This window comes from Pinus tabuliformis, chromosome 2_2, assembly GCF_031772625.1.
Source record: "Pinus tabuliformis cultivar Carrire ecotype Pingquan chromosome 2_2, CPIR1, whole genome shotgun sequence".
Classification (NCBI taxonomy): Eukaryota; Viridiplantae; Streptophyta; class Pinopsida; order Pinales; family Pinaceae; genus Pinus; species Pinus tabuliformis.
Window position 1 is genome coordinate 890,831,068 of NC_142300.1, and position 27,389 is coordinate 890,858,456.

The 27,389-nt window shown below is 39.0% G+C and overlaps 1 pseudogene; it reads right to left on the bottom strand.

Moving 5' to 3' along the window:
• Positions 1 to 8,170: 8,170 nt before the first annotated feature.
• On the bottom strand, positions 8,171 to 10,369 carry LOC149195892 (subtilisin-like protease SBT1.7 pseudogene; annotated as a pseudogene).
• Between the last annotated feature and the right edge of the window lie 17,020 nt (positions 10,370 to 27,389).

Consider the following 27,389-nt stretch of genomic DNA (forward strand, 5'->3'; position numbering starts at 1 on the left):
TTTTGTATAGTACTTATTTTGTTATCTCTACTTTCATATAATGACAACAAACCTTACTAAGAATGCTATTTTCTCAATGCTATCTACATCAACTCATATTCAACCATACCTACAAATTATTGAACTTGAACCCATACAATCAATGAAAAATTCAACTCCACAATATCGCACTACCATCTCTGATGGCACACATAAGAAACGCCTTATGCTTCCAACAGATTTCAATGACCTCGTAGCAACAATGACCTCGTAGCAACAGGCTTGCTACAAAAGGGTTTTGTTATAAATGTTAAAAGTTGGACTACTTCAGCTATTGGTTCATCAATGTAAGTTTCTTATACATTTCTTATTTCAACTTTAACATTTTTATCTATAACACTTCTGACTCTAACAATTATTCCTATGACTCTCATTTGTCGTGTAGGTCTATAAAGATAATATACTTCGAGATTTATACTTCTTCTACACCCTTAATTGGTAATCCAAAAAATATGAGTATCCGCATCACATCTAAAGAAGATGTTCCCCCATCATCGAACCAAGATTCTTCATAAAAAAGGCACCGCTCTCTTCCAACTACTCCAACCCTGTCTGTCATCCTAGTCCAAATTCCCATCAAATCACTAAACCATTACCATTCAAATTGGTGCATAAAAGGATACATTCAAAGGAAAAAACTCTTCGACAATTTCAGAATCAATACAGACCCGGTAAAGTGTTTGGCTTTGACCTATTCGATACAGAAGGTGGAGAAATACATATTACTTGTTTCAACAATGTCACCGATTATTTTTTTGACAAAATCCAACATGGAGATGTCTACATTGTCTCTAAAGGGAATGTGAAAAAGGATAATAAGCAATACAATCACTTAAACAATGACTGGGAAATTTTGTTAAATGCAACATCTACCATAGAGCATGTTTCCAGTGAAAAAATATATAAACCAACGGTGCAATTCAATATAATCAATCAATGAGATTAGAACAACAAACGTCAACTCCATTGTTGATATTCTTGGTATTGTCACTGACATTTCCATTGTGTCCACTATACGTAGAAAAGACGGCTCTAAAGTTACTAAACAAGCACTACAACTTCAAGACATGTCTGGGTATAACATGGATGCAATCTTTTGGGGAGGAAATTTTGATGTCTTATCACAAGAAATATCCTCCCTGTCTGCTGCAGGAAATGATCCCATCATTGCAATCAAGTCTGCCCGTGTTGGAGAATTTAATGGAAAAAATGTCAGCACTACAATGAGATCCATTATTCTTGTAGATCCTGACATTGAAGAGGCCCACACGCTAAAGTCATGGTTTAAAAAAGAAGGTTCAACTGCACCTTCTACATCCTTGACAACAAGATCTCCTTTTGGCCATCAACAAAAAAAAATTAACAATTGCTGATATTTACAGTATGGATTCCTCAGAGAAACTAGCATTCTTCCAATTGAAGGGCATAATAACAAAAATTGGGATGGATAGTTTTTACTACATTTCTTTCCCGTCCATCGTTGATGGGAAAAAATGCATGAAAAAACTTATTCCACAAAATACAGGGATGTGGTTCTGCCCAAAATGCAACACTGAAGTAACTGACTGTGATTATAGATACTTACTGTAGATCGACATACAAGATCACACTAGTGAATTAGATTCAACTATTTCTTTCAAAGACGTGAGATCTACAATTCTTGGAAATAATACCAAAGACTTCTATTTGTTATCCTTAGATCCATATTTAATCAAGGGAATCGTCTCCAAATCACTATGGACAGATCATATCTTCACACTATCAGTGAAGATAGAAACTTTCAAAGGAATACCACGATTGAAATGTGTTATGATGAAAGAAGAAAGCTTGCATTTCACAACAGAATGCAACGACATTCTTCGAGCAATTGATAACATCTCGATATTATAGATATATACTGCAAAATGTATTCCTCGTTTTCTAATAGTTTCTATTATCTTATTTTATAAGTACAATTTTGCACCATATACTATTGCATGCCTTCTTGACAAATTCTCTTATATAGTATTGAAATAAATATTCGTCCTCCATTGTATCTAACATTGTGTATGTACAACTTATTCACATTTTTTTTCATCTTCTTTATTTTAACAAATGAGGTAACTTGCTGCATTACGCATGAAACTATCTACATGTATAAATGAAAATTACTAAAATGTTCTTTCAAACACATTATTCAAATAAAAAATTCACATAAAACTATTCAAAACTTCAATTTCTTTCTCCAATTTCACTTTTATGCAATAGCATGGTTGTTCTCTCCAAAAAACATTCATGTTTTCCCCTCTCTTGCCTATAGGTACCATAGCTTTTTAAAATGTCTTCTTCTTGTAATGATGAACATGCCCGAAGATACTATGTAGCAAATAAAGAACGAATAAAAGCATGACTCCGTGAGCTTTAACAGGCAAAAAAAGCATTACAGAATGTCAAAAAAACAAAAAATAGAAGGAAAACCAACATTCATCATCTAAAACGTATGGTGAACATTCACATTTGCCATCAAACCTCTCCTTATTTTGCAATTCCTACCCCGAAAACAATCCTTTTTTTCAATTATCAAACTCTATCTTTTTAGCAAACCTCTCAAACAAATACATCCATACCTCATTGCCCTCACCCCTCCTTCGCACATGCTTTCAACAATGTTTGTACTAATGAAGCACATCGAGAATTCCATACAAAGATTGATAAAATTGCACCTAAATGCCCATGCTCCATTTGTCTTGAATCGTATCCTGGAATACATATCCGCAATTCGAACCAAATGTATTGTTGTTCTAGATGCATCTCTGAAAAAAAGGGTCATCTCTTCTCATTATCAAACAACATGGACCCTTGTGCTCAGCCAGCTGTCCTTACGCCTCTTTCACAAATAGAAGAAATGCTCATTGCTAGGGTTAACCATATACTACAGGTAACACATGCATGTGGTGGCCAATATAAATACAGTGGCCACACAATTTGTTTTCCACAAGACATTACAAAAATCGCAAGCGTGTTGCCACGATGTGTTGAACACTTGGACATTCTAATTGTCACCCGTCATAGTAACGACCATCATGCTTATGATTGCATTGTCAGTAACCATCACATTCTCACTGCATTAGAATACAAATTGGAAAATGACCCATATTATAAGAATGCTCGTATTGATAACAATGCACTAGCATCCTTACCAGCAATCCCCACCGATGTCTCCTCCTCCCTTCACCATTCCAATACTACAGAAACAATTGTCCACCTTTCACCTGAACCACCACTTGAGCCCATTGAAGATTCCACAAACCCATCCCTACACCAAACATCATCATTCATACCCATTATTCCTAATACAAATACAAAAATCCAAGAAATCTGCCATTATTTACATTCTTACAACCACCATTCTGATACTACAATTGAATGGCCACCAATTGTCTTATCCCAAATCAATGAATACAATACAGAAGGTCTACTCTCTCTGGCTTTCCCCACCCAATTGAATGGCCACCAATTGTCTTATCCCAAATCAATGAATACAATACAGAAGGTTTACTCTCTCTGGCTTTCCCCACCCTTTTCCCCACAGGAGCTGCAATGCCCAATCAACCAAGAATGAAAGTAGTGTAGTTACATGAATATGCTCTTCATCTCATACATTACTATGATAACAGATTCGGCAAGCACCCACACTTTCGTTATTACATATATAATCTCATGATGCGACATTGCAGTTAAGCAACAGCCTCGTTTTTGTGAAAAAGAACATCGCAAATAAATTTCCAACATCTATTCAAGGTCTGAACATTCGATTAGAACAATTTCCAGACGAGCAATTGGTAGAGCAAGTCATGTGATTTGGTTGCTCTTTATGTGGAACAAGATCTTTTTGGCACAAATCTAAAAATGAACTGACGGACATGATATCATAGCTCGGTTGCCCGACGTTCTTCTTCACATTAAGTGCAGTTGATACAAAATGGCTTGATCTTCATGTAGTCATGCCCGGATGTCAACCTTCTGATATTACAAACCAAATAAAATGGAGAAATGATAACTTTAGCTCTAACCCAAATATAACATCACTTTATATGCACCATAGATTCACAACATTTCATGAAGTTATCTTAGAGAAACACTTGCAACAGGCTACTGGTACATGTACACATTCTACCGCATTTCTTTTGTAACTCTCTAAACATAATACCTCATCTACTACAAAATTATTTTACAAAAATGCATACTTGACAGGTATGAAGGGCAACATAGAGGATTTGCACACATCGATGGTTTCCTTTGGATAGAAAATGCACCTGATATGGAAAGCCTCAACTGGGAAGACACAGAAGCAGCCGATATTACTAGGCAGTTCTTCGACAAATATATTTCAGCTTGGAACCCTCGTATTCCTTTGATTACAAACCAACCAATCCTTTCAATGATTATGAACAACTCATCAATTGTGTTGAACGTCACACAAAATGCACCGAAAGCACATGCCTAAGAAAAAAAGGATCTTCATTCGAATGTCGCTATAAAGCACCATGGGAATTACATCCAAAATCATCCTTATTCATTGACTCCAATGGCAAAAAAACATACACCCCTGCTCGCAACGATGATCGACTCAATACCCATAGCCCTACAATCCTATCTATTTGGCATGCAAATGTTGACTGCCAACTAGTACTCTCCATACATGCTGTACAAAAATATATCGCAAAATATGCATCCAAAGCATAAAAAAAAATCTGAAAACTTCCACCACATGCTATGTAGAATTGTCCTCGCTTCACCCATTGCTGACCCAACAACATCTGCATTTCGAAAATTCCTTGCAGAAACCCTTGTTGATCGTGACATTGGAGCACAAGAAACCTGCCATATGTTGCAAAAGTTACCATTAACATTGTGTAGTCAAACATTCTTTTCTCTAAACGTAAGCCAAAAAAATTATATGTGCCTTCCACAAACTAAAACCACCTCCTCTACATCCCCACACATCATGGATACATATATCCAACGCTCTTCTACCCTAGAATCCACATCACTTATAGAAGTAGCAAGATCCTGGTCATATGATCCTCATTGCAAAACAAACAAATGGAAACTTAGACCTACAAAAGCAATTATTCGGGTCATACCACGCTACTCCTCCATACCATCCACAACCGAACCTTACTATGTTGACTTTTGCAGAGTTGAACTTACGCTATACAAACCCTTTCGCCATATCGTACAAGATATAGGAGATTCGGCTGCAGAATTCATCACAAGTTGGAAAACATTTTGTCTATTCTACAAACCTTGGCGTCAACACCGCACACTATCTAATATTGAATCTGTCGCAAATGATAACTCAACTATTCATGAAACAAATCCTCTAGACACCATGGAAATAAATGAATGGGAATTACTCTCCCAATTATACCTTACAAATGAGCTCCTCATAAATGACCTTGACATGCTTGGCCTTCGTGCCTTTGATGACAACCATAACTAGAATCATACCACTATCCCATTAGATCTACAAAATGATTACATACAATTCATTGAGAATAGTTGCTCCATTGAACACATTATTCAAACACATCAACATATCTTGACGACATTTACTACATTATCTCCAATGCAAAGAAAAGATCTAAATATTATTTCTAATCATTTTGCTAAGAATGATAGTTTAGCTACTCTCAGAATGATAATACAGGGCACTGCTGGTATAGGAAAATCCCTCCTAATCAGTTGCATCAAAGATATTCTCATAACCCTTGCAAGCCCATAACCTTCACCGATCATGCTCCTCACCCCTATAAGCGTTGTTGCCTTCCACATACAAGCATCGACAATCCATTCCGCTCTCCACTTTCCTATAAAGGATCTTACACCCTTAGAAGGCAATGCTCTTATGAAATTCCAAGAAGAACTCAAGCATATAAGGTACATACTAATCGATGAAATGAGCTTCATTGGACCAAAGCTTCTCAGCGATATTGATGAACTTCTTCGAGAGGCATTTCCACTGCAAAGAAACACTCCTTTCGGTGACTGTTCCATTATATTGGTTGGTGATCTCAGTCAGTTACCACCCGTCAAATACATACCTCTATATGCAGGCATGAGCCACGAAAGTGCACTGTGGAACACCTTCAACATAGTGATCACATTAGATACAATATTTCATCAACAAGGTGACAACATCGCCCAGGTTACTTTCAGGAACATCCTCCAGAACATTAGAAATGCTAATCCAACAATTGACAACTACAACATACTCATGTTGCGCACAGATTCCTTTTTATCAGAAGATGAAATACATTCCTTCCATGATTCCATGCATCTATTTCCAACAAATGCTCAAACAACGGTCCATAATAAGCAAATGATAAAATCTCTAAATAGTCCGGTCGCAAGATCCATTGCTGAAGATGACAACACATATTCCAACATTTCCTCTAAACACGAGCAACTTGAGCGAATAGTGTTACTATGCAATGGCCAAAAAGTAATGTTAACTTCCAATCTTTGGGTTTCAGTCGGACTTGTTAATGGTTCCCTCGGAGAAATTGTAACCATATTTTACAAAGAATCAACTGCACCTCCACAACTTACAACATTTGTTGTCATAGCTTTTCCCAAATACATTGGGCCTCCTTGGGATGAAAGAAATCCCACTCACTTGCGTGTTCGAGCAATAAAAAAAAATAGACGTACGCAAATTCCACTAAAGATGGCTTGGGCATTAACCATACATAAATCTCAAGGTATGACACTGCCAAAAGCAACAATTGACATTGGGAAAACTGAATGCCAAGGTCTCACATTCATAGCAATTTCAAGAGTACCTTCTCTACAAGATCTCTGGATCTGCCCTGCATTCAGTTTTGGTCATTACAATAAAATGAAGGACAACAAATATATTGCTCGTAGAAAACACGCAGAAGAAATTCTTCGTTCAATGCCACCTCCAGACAATCTGCTCCAATCCATATGTTAACATCACCAAAAGGTTTGTTTTATTTATCAAACTCAATCTATTTCATAGCATATCTTTCATATCTTTCAACAACAATCAAATTTAATCATTATTAATCATGTTTGCAAATATTACAATTTCATAATATTTTATGTACATTTGATTCTAACATTTTCTTTCTTTTGCAATAGGACATATGGACTCAGAAATAGCACAACTATATAACAATAAATTTACATTTTCCAAAATATTAATATTACTTCTACGACACATTGACAAAATAAAATTTCAACTATAAAATGACAACCATTAGGTTGTTCACAATCACGTATCATAGTATCGTTTTTTCCAACTCTTTCATTAAAATCCACTTGTTTTTTTTAATAACGCCATATATATGTAACATATGGAAAAACATAATCTCCGAAAAAAAAAAACAAAAAAAAATTACAATATTGAACGAAAAGATATTCACATAAACAACTACTTCATTGATAATGGATAACCTCTGCATGACATTAACTATAACTCATTATCATCCACCATTGCTTTCAAGAATTTCCATTCAAATGTTGCTATTCTTCCAAACACCACTGTTACTTACAAAATATCCATATTCAAAAACACACATAACTAATACTTTCAATCGTAGCTCAAATTGATCCACCCCTTGCTTTCAACAATGTCCATTCACAAGTCACTATTCTTGCACACACTAATTTTATTTACAATAAAACCTAACAATTTCAATTGAAACTCATTATCATCCACCCTTGCTTTCAACAATGCCCATTCACATGTCGCTATTCTTCCACACTATATGCCTTACAACATTTCCTTTGCAACATTAAGTACAAATACTATTACAAGTTTATTAAAATATACTAATATATTATGTGTTACCTACATTAACATCGTCTAATGAATATATTCATGCTGTTATAACCCATATAGATCGTCCAATAAGTGTTTTTTATTAGGTTATTTTCCATATGATGCAGTACTTATTACAGGTAGGTCGCCATGAGAGAGGTAGATAAACAACAATATCTAAATATCTAAGCGACCAGGCTGTCATCATCCCGGAAGCTTAATGATCGATCCACCCATATAACAGCGACTGGGCTCCCGAACCGTATAGACGCCGGACGACCAAGTGATTGAACCATAACCTCAAGAGGCAGAGGACTTCTCAACACCAAAGCTTACAGTATACAGATGTCTTTGATTCTTCTTCGTGAAAACCAACGTTTTGGGCTTCAGAGTCACCTTCACTCCCAACGGCTCCACAACTTGTACAGAGTAAGTTGAATTATGAGGCCCCACATTGGTGACCTTTCTAGTGAAAGTGGCAGACGCTTTGCGACAGGAATAAAACAGCACCGAAAAGGAAGGATAATTGAGGTCGCCCGGCTTTGGAATTTGTTTTGGACAGGAATCCCGTGTCTTTGTCAGCACACCAATCTCGGAAGACGAATAGTTCAAGCTGCAAAGATAGTTCACGTAATCTTCAGTGCCGATATCGTAGACAAGCCCCGGTTCTCGTGCTTTCCCAGGATTTACGTGGCCCGCACCCATGTCCAAAGGAGTGGCGGGGGAGCCTGGTAACGAGGCGTCCGCTGTAGGGTTCCCCTTGTTATTGGTAACATAAGCCGTGGTAATGAGGGCAGACTTGAGAGCAGCCGGGCTCCAATCTGGATGCGCGGCTTTGAGCAGAGCAGCCAATCCACTGACATGGGGACAGGACATGGAAGTGCCAGAGTCGATTGAATTTTGTTCTTCGTTTATCAGAGGGCAGCCGTGAGGGGTTCATGTTGAGGGGCCAAGCTGCTACAATGTTGAGCCCCGGGGCGATTACATCGGGCTTCAGAATGTCTGGGCTTACGGAATTCGGACCACGGGACGTAAAGGAGCTCAGAATTGGCGCCTCTTCTCTGTGGTAAGTGGTGTTTGAATTCAAGTAATCTCTGATTGCCTTGGCGGCCTTGTTACCGACATACGTAGCGGGCAAAACGTGCGCGTCGGCTATGAGTTCTTCTCCGCCTCCGTCGGGAGTGAGTAGTATCATGCCAATTCCTCCGGCCATGGCCACCACTTGTCCCTTTTCGGTTCTATCTGTGATTCCTTGTTCGGAGACCACGATTTTCCGTCGGACCATCTCGGGTTCCAGAGAGCCATCCGAACAGAAATCTCCGTACACGAGCGGCAAATTGGGGTTTGGTTCCGAGAGGCTTTCCTGTGTACAGAGATGCGCCACGGTAGGCGCGACCGTTTCCCAACACGACAATCGCGGGAAAACTTCGGTTCACGGAACTTGCCCCCACCGTCATTATCCACGGCGCCTCGTTGGACAACGATGATGAAATAGGCCCCGTATTCCCCGCAGAGCAAGAAACGAAACCCCCTTGGCCACCGCACCGAATGCGCCTACCGCTACGCTGTCTGCATAAACGGAAGGCCGTGCGAGCCTCCTCCAAGGGATATAGATAAGACGTCCACTCCATCCGACACGGCTGTGTCCATTGCGGCCAAGATGTCGGAGTTGGAGCAACCATGAGACCAGCATACCTTATACACCGCCACTCGCGCTCCCGGTGCCATGCCCGTGGCCGTGCCTTTAGCGTAACCCAGAACGTCGGCGCCCGGTATTACGTTGCCTGCCGCTGTGGACACAGTGTGGGTCCCATGCCCATTCGAGTCCCGAGGGGATTTATATTCCACCGTTTCATTTATAGGACCGGTGTCGGACTCGTACCCTTTGTAGAAGAAGCGTGCCCCGATGAGTTTCTTGTAGCAGTTGGAAGCGTTGAATGCTTTACCAACCTCGTAATGCACCTTCCACTTGGACGGCACCGGCGACTGGGTTTTATGATCCGCAAAGCTGGGGTGCTCAGGCCACACTCCGGTGTCGAGAACGCCTACTATTACATTCGTAGCGTAGCCCGTGGACTCAGACCAGAGGCCTTGCCCTCTTTTCAAGGCCAGGAAATGGGGAGTATACGTTGTGTGGAGCTTCAGAAGTTTGTCTGGATAAGCTCCCATGCAGCTCTCCATGGCTTTGATTGCGGTCACCTGATTTTCGCTCAATTTAGCTGCGAATCCAGTGAGAACAGTATTGTATGTGTACAGTATACTCGATTCTGCCAATTCTTCGTCATTTATTGCTCAGGCTTTCACAACTGCGTCAGGAATGAAAGATGCATACCAGGTTGCGGGATTTATAGAATCGGCGATTCGAACCTTCGTCGGGTTCATGTGAACTATGAACGCCTGGTGTTGTCCGGCCATTTCTTTGGGATAAATTGCACTAACGTTTCTCGCTGTTGCAACGATGAAGGCTACGAAGACCAGGATCCTTCCCGTGTCCTTCATTATTTTTTACGCGTAGTTTTTGAATATCGGTGATCAAATCTGGCAAGAAAGTATTTTATTAGTTTCTAACGACGATATCCATACCATCAACTGTGGAAAGTTATCATGCCGCAAATTTCAACCACAGTTAACAATTTCGTTTTCGAATTTGGATTCGAATTGAAAATTCTTTAAAATTTAATGTGAAAAAAATCCCAGGTCATCTTATATATTTAAAAAAAAATAAAAAATAAAATGATGAATTCTTCAACATTGATATAGGAATTCTTTTTTTAAAATAGTTAAAAAATAATGAAAAAATATTTAAAAAAAATAAAATTATGAATTCTTTAAACATTTTTTTTGTTTAAAATAGTTAAAAAATAATGAAAATATAATGTATCAAATCTATTGAGTTGAGAGCTTATTTTACAGTTTAATATGTTGTTGTTGTTGTTGTTTTTTTTTTTTTAAATCTGGTTAAAGCCATGAGTAAGTATGTATTTCTTTAATTTTGTTAAAGTTATGAATAAGTATGTTTTTGGAGAATTGACACTTGTCTAAATAGAAAAATATCAATTATATTAGAAAAAAAAGAATATACTATGTATATTTAATTAGTTACCCATATAACTTAATATAATTTAAGGTAAAAGTCATATAACTTAATATAATTTCATGTAAAATAATTATAAGTAAAAAATATATGTAAACAAGATGTATATTTTAACAAGTTATTTAAACAATTTATTTAAAGTTTGCAGTTAAATAAATTTGATCTTTCTCAATTTATGTTATATCCATTCTTTCACTCTCAACTTATATTAAATCCATTCTTGAAATAAATTTAAGCTGATTAATATTATAAAATGAGAAAATGTCAAAAGAAAATTAATAATATTAATAACAAAAATTCAAAACTAAAATTTAATAAATTCAAAATCAAAATTAAAAAAATAAATTCCCCATTATATTATATAACAAAAAGAATTATTATTTTAAATAATATTAAGGCCATCTACTAATATTAAAACCATCTATCTAATTATTAGATTTAAATGTATTTAAAAATAATAAGGTTGCAATGGACAAATTAACCATTTTTATAATAATCCATAGAAAATGAAACTAGCTAATAAAATCTTACACCATAGTTCACTGTAAACATACACATTGTACTGGTTCCAAAATTTTGCTTAGAAATTGAAAATGGCTAATCATAGTAAATTTCTTTCTTGACAACTATTGATAAACACTCAGAATATTGATAAACCACTGAAACGTCATGTCTCGCCTGAATAGTACCTTTTGAAGGGTTGTAGTGACCGGAGCGGAGAAATAAGTGGAGATGGTACTCGGCTTCACGGAAAGAGAAAGAGGTGCGTGGGCAGGCATGAAGAGTGGAGGGCAGTGATGAATCTTTATACACAGATGGTAAGTCGTGATTGTTACTTCATGGGTCCGAGATATTAAACAAATCATTTATTGAAACGTGACGATAAAACGATATTAAACAAATCATTTATTGAAACGTGACGATAAAACGATATTAAACAAATCATTTATTGTTACTTCATGGGTCCGAGATATTAAACAAATTTGTGGCTTCAAACAGAGATTTTCTGGTTCTTGATTTCACATACACTTACTCTTTTGAAACAACAAACTTAGAAAGGAAAGGAAAGGAATCATTAAGGGACCCAAAGAAACAACTCCATGAAAGACCTCTACGCAACCACTTCATCATCCTTTCGTGATTGGAAGGTAAGGATGAGGTGCATGGGAAAACACTGGACAAAGTTTATCGAATTTTGTCATGGAAATTACCGTTTCATGATTCTCTCATGGTAGGTGTGCAAGGCAGCACGGTCACCTAGAAGTGAAAATATTTTGGGCTAGGGGCACCACTTGTACAAGCAATTCATCATACCTACCTTTTCATTGTGCATTGTGAGTTCGTGGAAATGGCCTTGGTTGCGTCTGAGCAATCCAACTCTTTTGGGAAGAAAACTAGAGGCCGCAAACTAGCGGCCAACATCATAAACGATGCGGCCACAACATACCATGAAGGGACAAGAGAAGAAATTAAGCAATTAATTGGGGAGTGGGACGCTGATTTGGACCGACATGACGGCTTGATGGACATTGAGGTGGAGGATTGGTGGGCTATGGTCCCAGATCTTAGGCACGCCCGTTGTCGCGTTACCCAGTTTAAATAGACATTGTACCTATACTGGTCCATGAAAAGTATCCTAGGAAATTCCCTGGAGCAGATCTTTGTGAATATGGAAACGACGGTGAAGGACTGCCCCAACTACAAGCAAAACTTCCAGAAACTATAGTTTCCGCTACAAAAACAAGATGGACACCTTCGTTGAATCGAGGATCACCTCCCCTGCCTTCTCTCATAGACAGTGTTGTCGGTTCCAATGTTAAGGATCCAACGCTAGTAGAGTTTGTGTGTGTCCAGGGAGAGGAGTAGTGTGCTAGATGGTTTCAGTTTTTATTATTATATATGTGGATAGCTTCTAATTTCCAGAATGTTGTTTTTTATGTTCATAGGAAAATAGAATTTGTGCAAGGGAAAGACATACAAACTAATATAGGTTGGGTAGAAAGACTAATTATTTTTTGCTTACTGGATGACTTATCATGCTGTGAGGTGGCCAAGAGACTTGGTTTTCTTTTGGACAAGTTAAGGCCACCTAACTATTCATATGTGGATGTAACTTGTTTATATTTTAATGAAAATGGAAAGAGCTACCAAGCTTATAAAAATAAAATAGAAAAACAAAAAAATTTATTATATCAATTATATTCCTTATTTCATTTTTATAGTTTTTAAATAATATTAATATCAATATTTATTATATATATTATATTCAGTATATAATTTTTATAAGATATATATATAAACTATTCAAATTCAAATTATTATGAATGAAAATTATTGTTTGGAATTTTATATTTAAAAAATAAATAAATATTTGATTGGTTTAATATTCCATGAATTGAAATTTTGTTGGGTGGAGGAACACCAAGGATTAGATAGCATTTATCAACATCTTTGCATCAAACCCAATCATGTGCCTTCTATCAATCCAACCATTCCGGTCATTATTGATATTTTCATGTCATCTTCTTCATCATTTTTGTTAACTTTTTTTACTTTATTTGGAATTTACCAATGACATAATGATATTAACTTTTCTAGGAGGTGTGGTTTCTAATCTGACAAATTAATCCAAAAAGAAAACTGACCCAAAAAGATTTTTGATATTATATTTATTGATATCTAACTAACCCAAAGAGATTTTGATTACATAAGAAAACTGACCCAAAAAGATTTTTGATATTATATTATTTGATATCTAACTAACCCAAAGAGATTTTGATTACATAAGAAAACTGACCCAAAAAGATTTTTGATATTATATTATTTGATATCTAACTAACCCAAACACATTTTGATATTATGTAATCTGATATCTTACTAGCTCAAAAGAATTTTGATATTATGTAATATGGTATCTGAGATTTTCTAATTATAGTTTCCCAACCATTATTAAAAATCACAATTTATTTAAAATATTTTTTTATTGAATATTAATGAATAAGTATTTAAAAATATGTACTTTACTTTCACATAATTAATTAAGTGTAAAGATATATTATATTATTACCAAAATATTAAATAAAATAGTAAAATAAAAATATTATAAAATTATATATATATATATATATATATATATATATATATATATATATATATATATGAAAGGATAAGATGGTCATTTCTATTAAAAAAAGAATGGAAATGATATTTTCAATATTGTTCTTGTTTTTCAAAATAATTTTGGTATTTTATTTAGTTTAAAATTTGAATCCATGTTGCCCATGGAGTATAGAATAGAGAGTTGATGGGATGTACTCTTAAGGCACCGTGTGATGTGAAGGTTACCGGTTCAAAAGTCCGTGGCAAAAAATCCAAGCATGTTAAGGATGAGTGGCACATGTTAGATGCAATCTCCTGGTGATTTTGATGATTTAGATGCCCATGGGTTGATTTTGATGACTTAGATGTCCCTGGGTTGCAATTTCTCAAGCTAGGGGCATCTAAAGAGAAAAAATCTTAAAATAATTCATTACTCGCCTGAATTGTGTTTTATATTTATGTATCCATGAGTTTTGTATTGTTTTGTCTAGACAAAAAGTCCCATCTACTAGATTGGAACATTTGGTATGAAGTTGCTATGGGCACACTCAAGGTCTTCTTTACCTTCATGAGGGTTGTCAAAGATGTATTAGTCATAGAGATATCAAAGCATCCAACATTTTACTCACTGAAAATTTTGACCCATAGGTAAACTATGTCTCATAGAGGCCTCCATATTCTATGCGTAAGGACTAACTGTTAACATAATCTTCAAGGTTGGATATGTCATTACTGCTAATTTGATCATGTATCGTTGAAATATTTCATGCATCAAGGCATAGTCTATGAGTAAGGGCTAACTGAAAGCAGAATCTACAGGATTGGATATGTCATTATTGCTAATTTGAGCATGTATCATTAAAATATTTAATGCATTAAGGCATAGTTTAATAGGAACTTATTATAATTATATCTTCTTAGCAAGTTGACCCGTTCCTAAATTCTTAGGACATTTGTTCCTTGAGACCATTTCAAAGTTCTTTGATAAAACCATGATATATATAATACCATAGCCTAAGCGCTATTTAAATGTCATTATGAAAATCCCAGATAAAAATTATGATACTCAGGAGCTTGTACAAATATCTTTCCATGGTGGGGAAAAGTAGTGTTGAAGGAAAAATTAAGATAATTAAGTTTGGATTTTAGTGCATTTTCAAATGCATGTCCAAGTTTCATGTCATTATGGGAAAAAGTAGTAATTTGGATTGAAAATTTAAGATAATTATGGTTTAATATTACCGCATTTTCAAATTTATGCCCCAAAGCATAAAAATAGTCTTGAAAAATAATACAATATTCAAAAGGAATTGTCAAGGAATGTTATCAAGAAGAAACCATATTTTCAACAGTAAAGAATAGCCATCGTTTAATCATTCAAATGTGTCAAATTAAGATTTCCGTAGAATGTAAAGCATTCTTCTTGGACCTGCACCTACTAAAAGATCGACACACAGATACATCACACTCCAATAAAACATTCAAACCCACTCAAATAATTTTCATGTATTTTTCACAAGGATTAAACACCAGATTAAACGCACATTTGTATCTTTGAGTGTCATTACATTGCCTCAATTGGTGAAGTCGATGTGTCCTTTCCTCTTTGAAACTAAGGCTCTGTCCATGTTTCTATAGGTAATATTGACCTAGATTTCCACTCCATTGCCATAATTATTTACCCTTAAGTGCCTTACACTTTGGAATGGATAGCATACAAAGATCCTACGCTGGTCAAATCTTAGATACAGGGTTCAATCTCTTATGATAATTTTCATTTGGTAAAGTTAACAAAAGATTTTACAACGATCACATTTTTAGAAAATTTAACCATGAAGTTGATCAGTTGTCCAAGCAAGCTTGTTCTAGGGATCTAGGTTCATTACTCAACAAAGTTAGCAGGGGTGTAGAAAAGGAATATCTCCCTCCTAGATTCATTGACTTGTAAAGGCATTTCTAGTAGAGGAAAGTCTGTGATGACTGGCGATTTTTCTCATAGGATAACACATCTTATGTATAGATAATGATTTGAAACACCATATATGTTAAATATAGATAATGTTTTGGAATAATTTTTTTTGAGGGCCTCAACTCCCTACTTTTATGGCAGAACTAAAATTCAAAAGAAGACAAATTCCTTTGAAAAATAAAACGTGAAATGCCATTCATGATAAGGAAACTAGTATGCAGGTTCATCCAGGATTGTGAAGTCCAGATTTCTCATTTTTCGTACTTGTAGGGTTATCAGATCTCTTGCATGTAAGAGCAGCTAAATATGAAGGTTTCAACAAAAAGACCTGAGAATATTAGCACTGCATGGAGGATTCTTATATGATGCCAAGGAAAAATGATTTGGAGGATTTGGTTTCCGATCACTCCAACCTGCATTGATCAATTTGATTTGTTGTCCTTTGACCCTAAGGTAGAATGAATACTAAAAGTGATGGCCCTCAAGTCTTGTTAGTGGTTGGTATTCATTTATAATTTTGATGATCCTTTGCTTACATGTTTATAGTTGTTCGAGCATGGGTTTAAAGCTAGATGGTTTAAGACCTATATGAAGATTGAAAAGGAGCTATGATTTATTGTCTATTGATGAAGGTACCCATTTTGTAGTCATATATGATAATGATCTAAACTTATGTAGGAACGCAAAAAAATATAGTTATACACATAAACACAAACATGTAGCAGAAATAAAACTTAATTTCATTAATATAAAAGAATTGAAATATGCTTACATATATAAATGGAAATAAACGAGCTCGAGTGATAGTAGCTTATCTCTGAGAAGAGATGTAGGGGCTACATGCCTCTGAACTGTGTTACAATGAGGCTCAATGGCCTTTTTATTATTTCACAACAAGGGAAACATTGGCTTGTTGGGGCCTGACCCAGGTTCAGAAGTGATTTAGCCAAACAAATCCTGAAACTACCGGCCCTTTTGGCAATAGTCCGTGGTGCACGGACTGAGGTCTCACCCGAGGTAGTATGGGAGGGTGTTGGAACCATGTTTCTGCACCCTAGGGATGTCTTGATGAAATCTAGGAAGTTCGCGAACCGAACCTGTGCGCTTGCGCTGCTCCGTGCAACCTTCTGTCCTTCGTAGCTTGTGCAACTGCTTCCGCACAGTTGTGTAAAGAACGCTAAGAGTTGTTGTCTAGATACTTTATCCTTATTGTGCTATTATTATAGATCTTAACTTAATTTTGTGGGCCCAATATTCTCTTTAATCATTCAACATTCATAACAAGTGCGTGCAATCATAAAACTATAAAGAGATGCATAAATATAACCGAAGCATAGACACACAATATTTTAGAATCAACTTATCTTTTATTCATTCTCTGTCCAAGTACAATCCCAACTCGGCCCTGTGCACTCAGATGCAGGGGTCCGCGCACACAGCTGTGGACTCTACTAGGCCTCCGCGCACTCAGCTGCAGACTCTACTAGGCCTCCGCGCACTCAGCTGCGGAGCCTCTACCTATCACTACGACCCAATACCTTCATATCCACTTCTAGCTTCTAATCATGCCTTCGGAACTCTCTATTACTTGTCAAAAACTAAGACTTCTTTTACACTTAGAGCCTCACTCTATTTATACAATCCCATGGTCCGCTGACCATGGGTAGGCTGACACACTTTACATTAAATTACATTATCTTAGGGCGGACAACCCTAGATTGTTGCGCTTCAACCCACATTTCGCAGGGTCTTTACATTACACTTGACCAAAATTCAGGCTTCAAGCCCCAAAAACATGCTATGGGGGGATTCGATACCCAACAAGCGCCCAACACAATCATCGTGACTCGTCCTGCGGTGATCTTTGCGTGAAGTCCATCCAACTATGCTTGTGCGACGCAGAGGTCCGTAACGCACTATGCTGTCGTCATCTGGATCTGCTCCATTTTTGCTTCTGGATCATCTGCATCTGACTTGATTCTCTACTTTGATGTCAGTTTCTAGTACCTCTGTTTATAGTCCCGCACCTTTGTCTGGCTTGTCGAGTCACGAAGATTGTGCTTTGGTTGGTTAGTCAAACAACCGGCCCACCCATGTAGGGCTTCAGGCGACTTCCATTTACTCTTCCTAGGAAGGGTTCTCCATTAAGTTTGACTAGCTGGACCGCACCTCTGTCTATGACTTCTTTTACCACATATGGTCCTAACTAATGCATTCTGAATTTCCCAGGAAATTTTCCAAACTTGCTATCATACAGCAACACTAAATCATTTACCTTGAATGTGCACAACTTGATATGGTTATCTTGCCAGGCTTTCTCGTGTTGTTTCTGTACTCGCTGATGCAATCCCGCCAGAAACTGTTCTTCCTCAAGTTCTTCTAATTACGCAAGTCTCTCTTCCAAGGCTTCGCGATCCAACATGCCTATAATTGCTGCTATCCGTAAATTGGGGACGATGTATTCCATTGGCATGACTACTTCCATGCCATAGACTAACCTAAAAGGTGTCTGACCCATCAATTTTTTGCACGTGGTTTTGTATGCCCATAATATGGCAGGTATGCGTAGGTCCCAGTCATTTCATTGTGCATTACATACTTTGGTCAGTGCAATCTCCAGAATTTTGTTGAATGCTTCTACTGTCCCATTAGCTTGCGGATGGTACGGTGTACTTTGCTGATGATACACCTGGAATTCCTTGGTGAGTGCACTGATGGTTTCATTTAGGAAGTGTGTTCGACGGTCACTCATTAAAATTTTTGGGCAACCAAACCATGTCAACACGTTGTCAAACAAAAATTTCACAGCTATAGCAGTCGTGCAGTCCTTAACCGGTTGTGCTTCCGCCCATCAAGTTAGGTATTCTGTCGCGGTGATGATGTAGCGCGCACCCGTCTTCCCCTGAGGTTTGATTGGTCCCACAAAGTTGTTTGCCCGTTTTTCTAATGGTTGCAACATCTTTTGTGGATTGAGTGGCATCTCATCCTTTCGTGATGGTTTCCCAGTCCTTTGACATATGTCACAGGCCCGACAGTGTGCTTTTGAATATTGATGTAGGGTTGGCCACCATAGCCCAGCGTGAAGAATATTTTGTGCCGTCGTGCATACTGCATAGTGTCCTCTTGTAGCCCCGCCATGTGCTTTCACGAGGATCTATCCTCGTTCAAATTCAGGTACATATCTTCGCAATATCTCATCGTTTCCCATTTTGTAGAGGTGCCCCACGATGACAAAAAATTCTGTCACACGCACCACCAATTCCTTCTTCTGCTGGACTGAATACTCCTTCATTGCAGTCCCTGTGGTTAAAAAATGGATTATATCTTCAAAGTGGTCATCCGTGATGCACACTGCAAAGAGTTGTGCATCAGGCAATACTTCTTCCAAATTTTTTGGCTCCTCCCCGATCTCAATTCGTGATAAGTAATCTGGTCCTGCATTTAGGCGTCCCGGCTTTATGATGGCCTCAAAGTCATATTCTTGAAAGAGTGATAGCCATTGGCATATGTTCCCCCCCAACACAGGCTTGTTCACCAGGTATTTCAACGTAGAATTATCGGTGTACATCTTGAAGTGTCCGCCAAGTAAATAGTGTTGGTATTTCTGGAGCACGTATACCATTGTCAATGCTTCGTGCTCAATATTAGAGTAGTTCTTTTCGGCTTTGGACAACCATCAGATCACAAACGCGATTGGGTGATCCAAACCTTCTGCGCCTTCCTGCGTAAGTACAACTCCCAACGCAATACACAACGCATCAACATGTACATGAAATTCTACGTCCCATTTTGGGAAGACCAGGATGGGAGCAGATGCAATTTTCTCCTTAAGAACATCCAAACTTTTCCTACAATCATCATTCCAACAATATGTAGCGTCCTTTTTCAATAGCTTTTCCATTGGCGCTGTTATTTGTGCATAGCTCTTGATAAAATTTATATAGTAACTAGTGTGCTCCAACATAGCACATAGTTGTTTAACACTTCGCGACGCTTCCAGATTGAGAATAACAAAAATCTTCGTAGGATCCACCATCAGGCCTTGTTTGCAGGCCACATGGTCGAGCAAGTTTCCAAAGGGGACGAGGAAGATGTACCTTTTAAGATTCAGCGCAAACTGGTGTCGTCGAAAAGTATCCAGCATCAAACGTAAGTTTGCTATATGGTGTTTAACTAACCCAAATATAGTCCAATCGTCTAGATAGACCTCTAAGAACTTGTGGATGTATTCCTTGAATGCGGCCACCACTACACGTGAAAATATTATTGACACATTCTTCAGTCCAAAGGGCATAACAGTGTATTGAAAACAACCCCATTCAGTTGCAAAGGTTGTCTAGCTACTATCTTCCAGCACGATCTTGATCTAATGGTACCCTAAGAAGCCATCCATGAATGAGTAAGCTTCCTGACCACCAACATTCTCTAATACTTCATCTGTAAACGGTGTCAGAAATGGATCGTGAACACAGGCGTCGTTAAGCTTCCTGAGGTCCACGCATATTCTAATTTTGCTCTTCTATTTTTTCTCTTGTACTACCATGGGACTCACCTAGTCAGATTCTTGCACTGGTTCAATAATTTCGGCTGCAAGCATTTTGTCTAATTCATCGCGGACCTTTTCTTTATACTTTGGATTCAACCAGTAAGTTCATTGTTTAATTGTCTTCGCATCCGATTTCAGAGTGATCTTCATCATCCCTAAGTCACCAATGATCCCCTTTAAGTCCGTGTTTTTGGTCGGGAACAAATATTGATATTCGTGGAGTAACTCGGCGACCTTATCTACTGTAGCATCATCCCAATAGTCCCCAAGCATCGCGTACTTTGGCTCTGCATCTATGCCAATGTTTACCTACTTTGTTTTTAGCGGTGCAGTGATGTTTGGATCCTCAATCGATGGTCCTCGAATATGGCGACACCCTTCAGTTTCTGGAATATTAATATTTTGAGGGTCATCATCATCCTCATCTACTTGCATGTTATAACATTCTAGGGCACTGCTTAACTGGGTTTCCCATGCTGGTTGAACTACTTTTTGTGGTTCCTGTGGTATTTTGAAGATGGCGGCTTTTACGACTTGTAGTGCGTCGTCAACAATATCCAAACATCGGTCTTCAAATGTGAATGTTAACAAAAATCCCTCGCGCAAGACATCCCATTCACCCATACCATGTCAGAGTTCTGTCTCAGTATACTAATTCATGGGTATGACATCCAGGGTATGGTAGAATAAGTGTACCCATTCAGGCTGAGGTTCTTCCCCATAGGCCTTGGTCCATTTTGTGAGGTGCATGCGTGGGTCATCTCATCCATCGTATTTATCTTCTGTCCATAGTTGCGGTTTCCCAAATTGTAGGTGCATCATCCTTCTACATCCACCCCAGTTTTCAAAATTTCCTTGACGTGTTCCCCACCAGCGTGCAGGTGTCACGCGCAACGCCCACTTCAACGCATCGAGCCACTGTTGTTCCAGTACTGCACTTTCAAACTTTCCCAAGAATTCATCTACCACTGTCAATCCATCATATGTTGGCAGATCTCGGGCCTGGGTTGTTACACAATGCATTGATCTAGTCATCATGTTGCAATTTAGTGTTATCACTTCGTTCAACCGATTGTGCCAACATTCATCTTCTTCATCTGAATCTAAGGTGTAGGAACTTGCATGCTCCCACAAGATCCTTCCATTTGCAGTCAGATTCACCCAATCCTGATCTCACACAGTTATCTTATAGATACAATCCAGCTCATTGTCACTTCCATCGTCGCACACAGGTTCGGTGTAACGCGCTCCCTCAGCTAGATCTAGCAGAATGACTACACGTAAGGACTTTTCCTCGAATATCATCTTCCGCTTCTTTAGGTTAATGACTCCATTCATATCAGTGGCCTAGTCTATTCCTAGCAACGTGAGATAAGGATTGTTGTCATCGACAATCTCTATCACTTCAAAGTTTGTCTGTGTGCTCGCGCCCTCGATATCGACTGTTACCCCTTGCAACCTCCCCATGGGCAAAATCTTTTGTTGGTTCACCATTCATAATTGAATATGGGACCACTACAACGTGGGCCTGCCCATGCGTTCCCATGTTTGCTTCAGTAACACATTCGCGTCTGATCCCAGATCTAGGATGACCTAATCCATTTCATACTCACCAATCTGTGTAGTCAACCTCATCTCCCTTCTAGTGCGCAATGTATGCTTCCCCAATTTCCAGACTACGCATGGTTCTCCTTACCCTACACACCTAGTGATCAATTCCTGTTGTCCCTTAACTGCCTTATTATCGCGTAGCAGCTTCATGCATGTCTCCAGAAATGTAGTAAGCATAGAAGGATCCATCCCTCACTCTGGTTGATCCTTACTACCTGAAGTAGAGGCCTCCACGAAGCTCTTCTTAGCTTCGATGAACGTCTCCTTTGTGCGTTCTAGGAGCCTTGTGAACCCATGTATCTTCCTCGGGTTGCTTCCCCTTATCCTCCCCTGTGGTCGCACTACTTTTGAGCATCATGTTCACATTTGGGTCTTCTTCGCGTGGTTCAGACCTCATCATTTGGATATTATGAGTGAAAGGAGGATGGAGTACCCCTTTCTCATGCATCTGTGCAATCAACGTAGGACAATCTACTACTTCATGATCGAACTGAGCATAGTATGAACAGGGTATTCTCGTTGGGTTGGTACAATCGTGGGCATAGTGCCCTGGTCCTCCGCAATTGTAACAAATTAACTGTCTGCAGCCCCTTCCTAGTCCCATTCCTCCTCATCCTCGACCTTGCCCCTGAAATCCAGCATGTGCCATCCCCACAGTTGGGTCGAGGCATCGTGCTTATGTCTACATTCTATAGGCTAGGGTCTGATCCATCATTAACTCGTAGCTGCGACAAGTACACTTGTCGTGGCCTACTGACCTGTAGAAATTACAAAATAATTGTTGGGGAGTCTATGTATACTTCTATAACAAATGACAATTATCCATCATGTGTTCTCCTCCTATATGATAGATCGTGCACCATAATGTGGGTGTCGCACTTGGCCCTGCTTGTGCCTTCAGTCTCAACGGCATTAGCCCCCCTCCTGCCAAGAAGTTCGCGAATACTGGACAATGGTCTTTGTCATGGCCTTGGCCTTTGCATTTTACACACCATACTTCCACATGCGCCTCTGGCCGCGGTACCCTATCCTGCTTCAAGCTCTGCATCTCTAGGCAGATATTCTATAGTTGTGCATGGATTTGTTGAACTCCCAGCCTAGATCTTGTATCGATGTCTCATGCAATCTCATCGCCATTTCCAATGCTTTAGCCTGGGTATAAAGTTTCTGTTGGGATAGCTCCATCCTCAGGTGTGGTATCAGAGAGGCCACAAACCATGCACAATGTTGTGCATTTGTGAGTGTCATATTAGCCTCGCAGATCGTACTCTTCAGTCACTGATCCAAATCCCAGGGGTTCTCGCCTGGAATCATCGCGATCTCTTTAAACCCGATGATTGATTATGTCTCTGATTTCGGCTAGCTAAATTCTATGTTCAGTGCATTCTAGATCTCTGCTATTCCTGAATTTAGGTGATCATTAGAGTGCTTGATATACCATGTGAACGCATAATCCTGCAGAGCGCTCACCAATGTAGCCTTCTTAATGTTGTCATCTGTGACCCCTTGCGCTTCTCACACTGCTCTTACCATGAACCAGAATTAGTCCAGTTCCTCATTGCCTATTCCTCTGAATATAAGTAGCTTGATTGTGCTCGCCATGTCGAATTGTGAGGTTGGTGGAGGTGGAGTGGGTGGAGATGGAGGTGAAGGAGGTGAAGTGGGTGGTGGCGTGGGTGGAGGTGGTAACTGTAGAATGCGTTGCATTATCAAACTGATCACACTTCTCATAGAGATTCGAGCGAGCTCTTCCTTGCTCTCTCACGAAGGTGAAATTAAGGGATTGTTTCCTAATTCTTTGCTACCTTTGTAGATCTTTTCACTCCACGTCGTTCCAAACATTAATGTATTTGCATAACCCACTTTTCACATAACAACATATTAATTTAGGTATTCAAGGATTTCATGTACTTACCTCGTAGTCCCTTGATAAAGTGTCGTTCTGCTTCACTGTAGCTCACGGTCATGTCTATTGCAAATTCAGTGATAAATCCCCCTATTATCCGGTCGAGCCAATGGTCCACATCTCACGTGATCTTATCTTCTGATGCCTCTAGTCTATGCACTAATTCCAGAGTCCACACTATCAATTGGTCGAGCTTACACCTTCCTTGGTTGTCGGCTAACCTCACGATCCACTCATACAGTTCAGAAGGAAAGGACGCGAAGAAGATCTCATGGATTTCTGTATACACATAGCGATCCAGCCACCTTTTCTCGGATACCTGTGGAATTCTATTTTCCTGTGTCGCGAATTCGTGAATCTTCTTGTCCAACCACTCTTCAATTTCCTTCTTTGTTGGGTTCTAGTGGCACGACATTAGACATCCCTTAGGCAAATCCATGTCCTGGCAACGGAACCATTTGTTGGTTTGTTGGGGCCTGACCTAGGTTCAGAAGTGATTTAGCCAAACAAATCCCGAAACTACTGGACCTTTCGGCAACAATCCACGGTCCGTAGACTAAAGTCTCACCCTAGGTAGTATGGGAGGGTGCTAGAACCAGGTGTTCGCACCCTAGGGATGTCTTGATGAAATCTAGGAAGTTTTCGAACTGAACTTGCATGCCTACACTGCTCTGCGTAGCCTTCTGTCCCTCGTAGCTTGTGCAACTACTTCTGTGCAGCTGTGTAAACAGTGCTAAGAGGTGTTGTCTAGATCCTTTATCTTTACTATGCTTGTTAGCTTTGCTTCAGTTTGCAACAGTTGATGGATCAAAGTAGGTATTGAGAAGTGTTGGTTTGGTTCTATAAGGCTGGTAGCAATCTTTCATGCTTTTCTCCTTTATTTTTCCTTTTCTCCTTATAACTCCCACACCTTTGTTTCATCCTTCGGCTTAAATTCCCTTATTCCCCTTTATCCCTATTTTTTCCTAAAAGCCCGCCTAAACCCATTTTTAACTTGCCTCGGAGCATATTTTGTTTATAATGTTGTTAGACCCCAATAACCTTTATAAACCCCATTCCTTTGTTTTACACGAAACCCCGCTTAAGCCCTTTTTGAGCTCCCGGGCGTTTTTTGTTTTAATATTATAAAACCCCACTTTAACCTATTTTTCACTTTAACCTTGTCTCTAAAGTCTTAATCCTTTTAACACCGCACACATATAATTAAATTATATAACTAGGCGGACCCCTCACCTGTCATATCAACCCAGGAGCACATGCCTTTTACCATGACCGTCCAATCATCCCGCCTATTGATCCGACACCATACGCTTTCCTCGCTTCGCCAACCTGCTCGTCCTTTAGCCCGCGGGGAAGCGGTTTCCCGCCGGCCATGTGTTTTAATCTGATTGCATCACATTGTTCTATACGAAAACCACCTTCCCCGTAAAGCAGTGCGGGGAAACCGCTTCCTGCCACCATACCCGGCTCCCCGCCCATTAACCGATTGTCAACTCTGTCTTCCGTCAGCCGCTAGATCATTCCTGCCGTGATCCAATGACCATCATTCATCTGTTCACATGCCTCCCAATAGCCTTCGCAAATCAAATCTCCACCGTTAATTCGCTTGATCCAGCGGCCCAAACTCTTTCATCTGCATATGTCTTCCGATGGCCTATGCAGTCCAATCTCGGCTATCTGTCTTAACCATCTAACCACCATCATTCATTCTCGGCTCTGTGACCATTTTCAAGGCATTTTTTAGTGTTTTTGTCTCGACTCATGCACGCAAAGAAGTGAGTGATAATCCGGCCTTGTGCACATTAATTCCTCAGCTACCTGCATTCAAAGACACCACGGTCAAGGACAAGAAGGACAGCTTCAAGCAGATCAAGATATAAATCAGCCATGGAGCATTACATCCCATATGCTCAGAAAGGACATCAAAGTACCAGTAAATGTCATTCTATCCATTAAAAAATTCAGATTAGTAACAGAGGACCATATCTAATTGTAAATGTGGTTGGTGGTCAATTAAGACACCTCCACGCATAGCCTAGCAGAGCCATTTTTGTAACCAATCTCTATATATACATAGAAAAAGGATGGCAATGAGGTTGATGAGTGTTGGATGAATGTAATTCTGGTGTAAACTTCAACTTCTGGAGATTGTAACTATTATGAGACTTGCAGCCTCTGGTATTCATTTCCAGCTAATACAAGCTTATATTGTTGTTGATTGCTCACTTTCCACTTCTTCTTCTTATTCCAAGTTGTGCATGTTTTGCAGTTATTCATGTGCTATTAATGTTTAGCATTAGAGGTGATGTCATCCCACCTCTGTGTTAGGATTTAGCATGTATCATTGAATTTGTTTGCAGGTTTTTGTTATTTTAATGCCAGAGAGCTGTCATCCTGTCTATGTATTAGAAAACAGATTTACAGACCTTCAACTAGTTGCAGCTAGCCATCACAAGGTCCTATGCATCTGCTGGTGTGATTAGTATTCTCCATCATCACATTATCTTTTAAACTGTGAGTAATTGGTGGTTGAAAGCCTTGTAGTCTGGGGGTGTTCACCCATGTCTGGGGTTAAGCATAGTAGGAGTGGTTATCTAGCTTGAATATGCAGCATTTGTTTCATTCATCCACCAATTTATCCAACTTTTTGTTAAGTTTGTAATGTTCCCGAGCATCTCTGATATACAACCTAGGAGAGTTTCTTGGGGTGATAACATTAATTGGCGCCGTTGCTGGGGAGAGGAGAATCGAAGCTCAACTTCCCTGGGAGAATGACACAGCTTCAATCTTTGATGATAGACAAGGTTTAAACAAAGTTTCTGGTTGTAATCATCTGTCTGGTGACTCCATTGGAGGAAGACCATCATTTGGCAACTCCACATTGAAGTTCTGGCTCAGTTTGTGAGACACACTCGAAGAAATCCTCAGAAATCTCCAACTGAATCATTGCCTGAACCTGGGAGGACTGTTAAATCGAAGAAAGCATCAGAGAAAGGGGCATCAGGATCAGGTAAGCCTAAGAAGTCTCATGTATCTCTGAAAGATAAAGTTGTTGCTGAAAATTTACAGATTGAAGATTTAGAAATCAGCAATGTTAATAAAGAAAAATCTTCTGAGATTAGTTCAGCCCCTTCTACAGTTAATTCCCCTCTGAATCTCAGTCCAAAGAAAGCATCCCATTCAGTCCAAAACATCCCTTTATCTCTGCCATCCATCACATTACTGCATACTGCGCCATCTGCTAGTATTCTTCCAAATATTCCAATCATGGCAGGACAACAAGCACCTACGAGG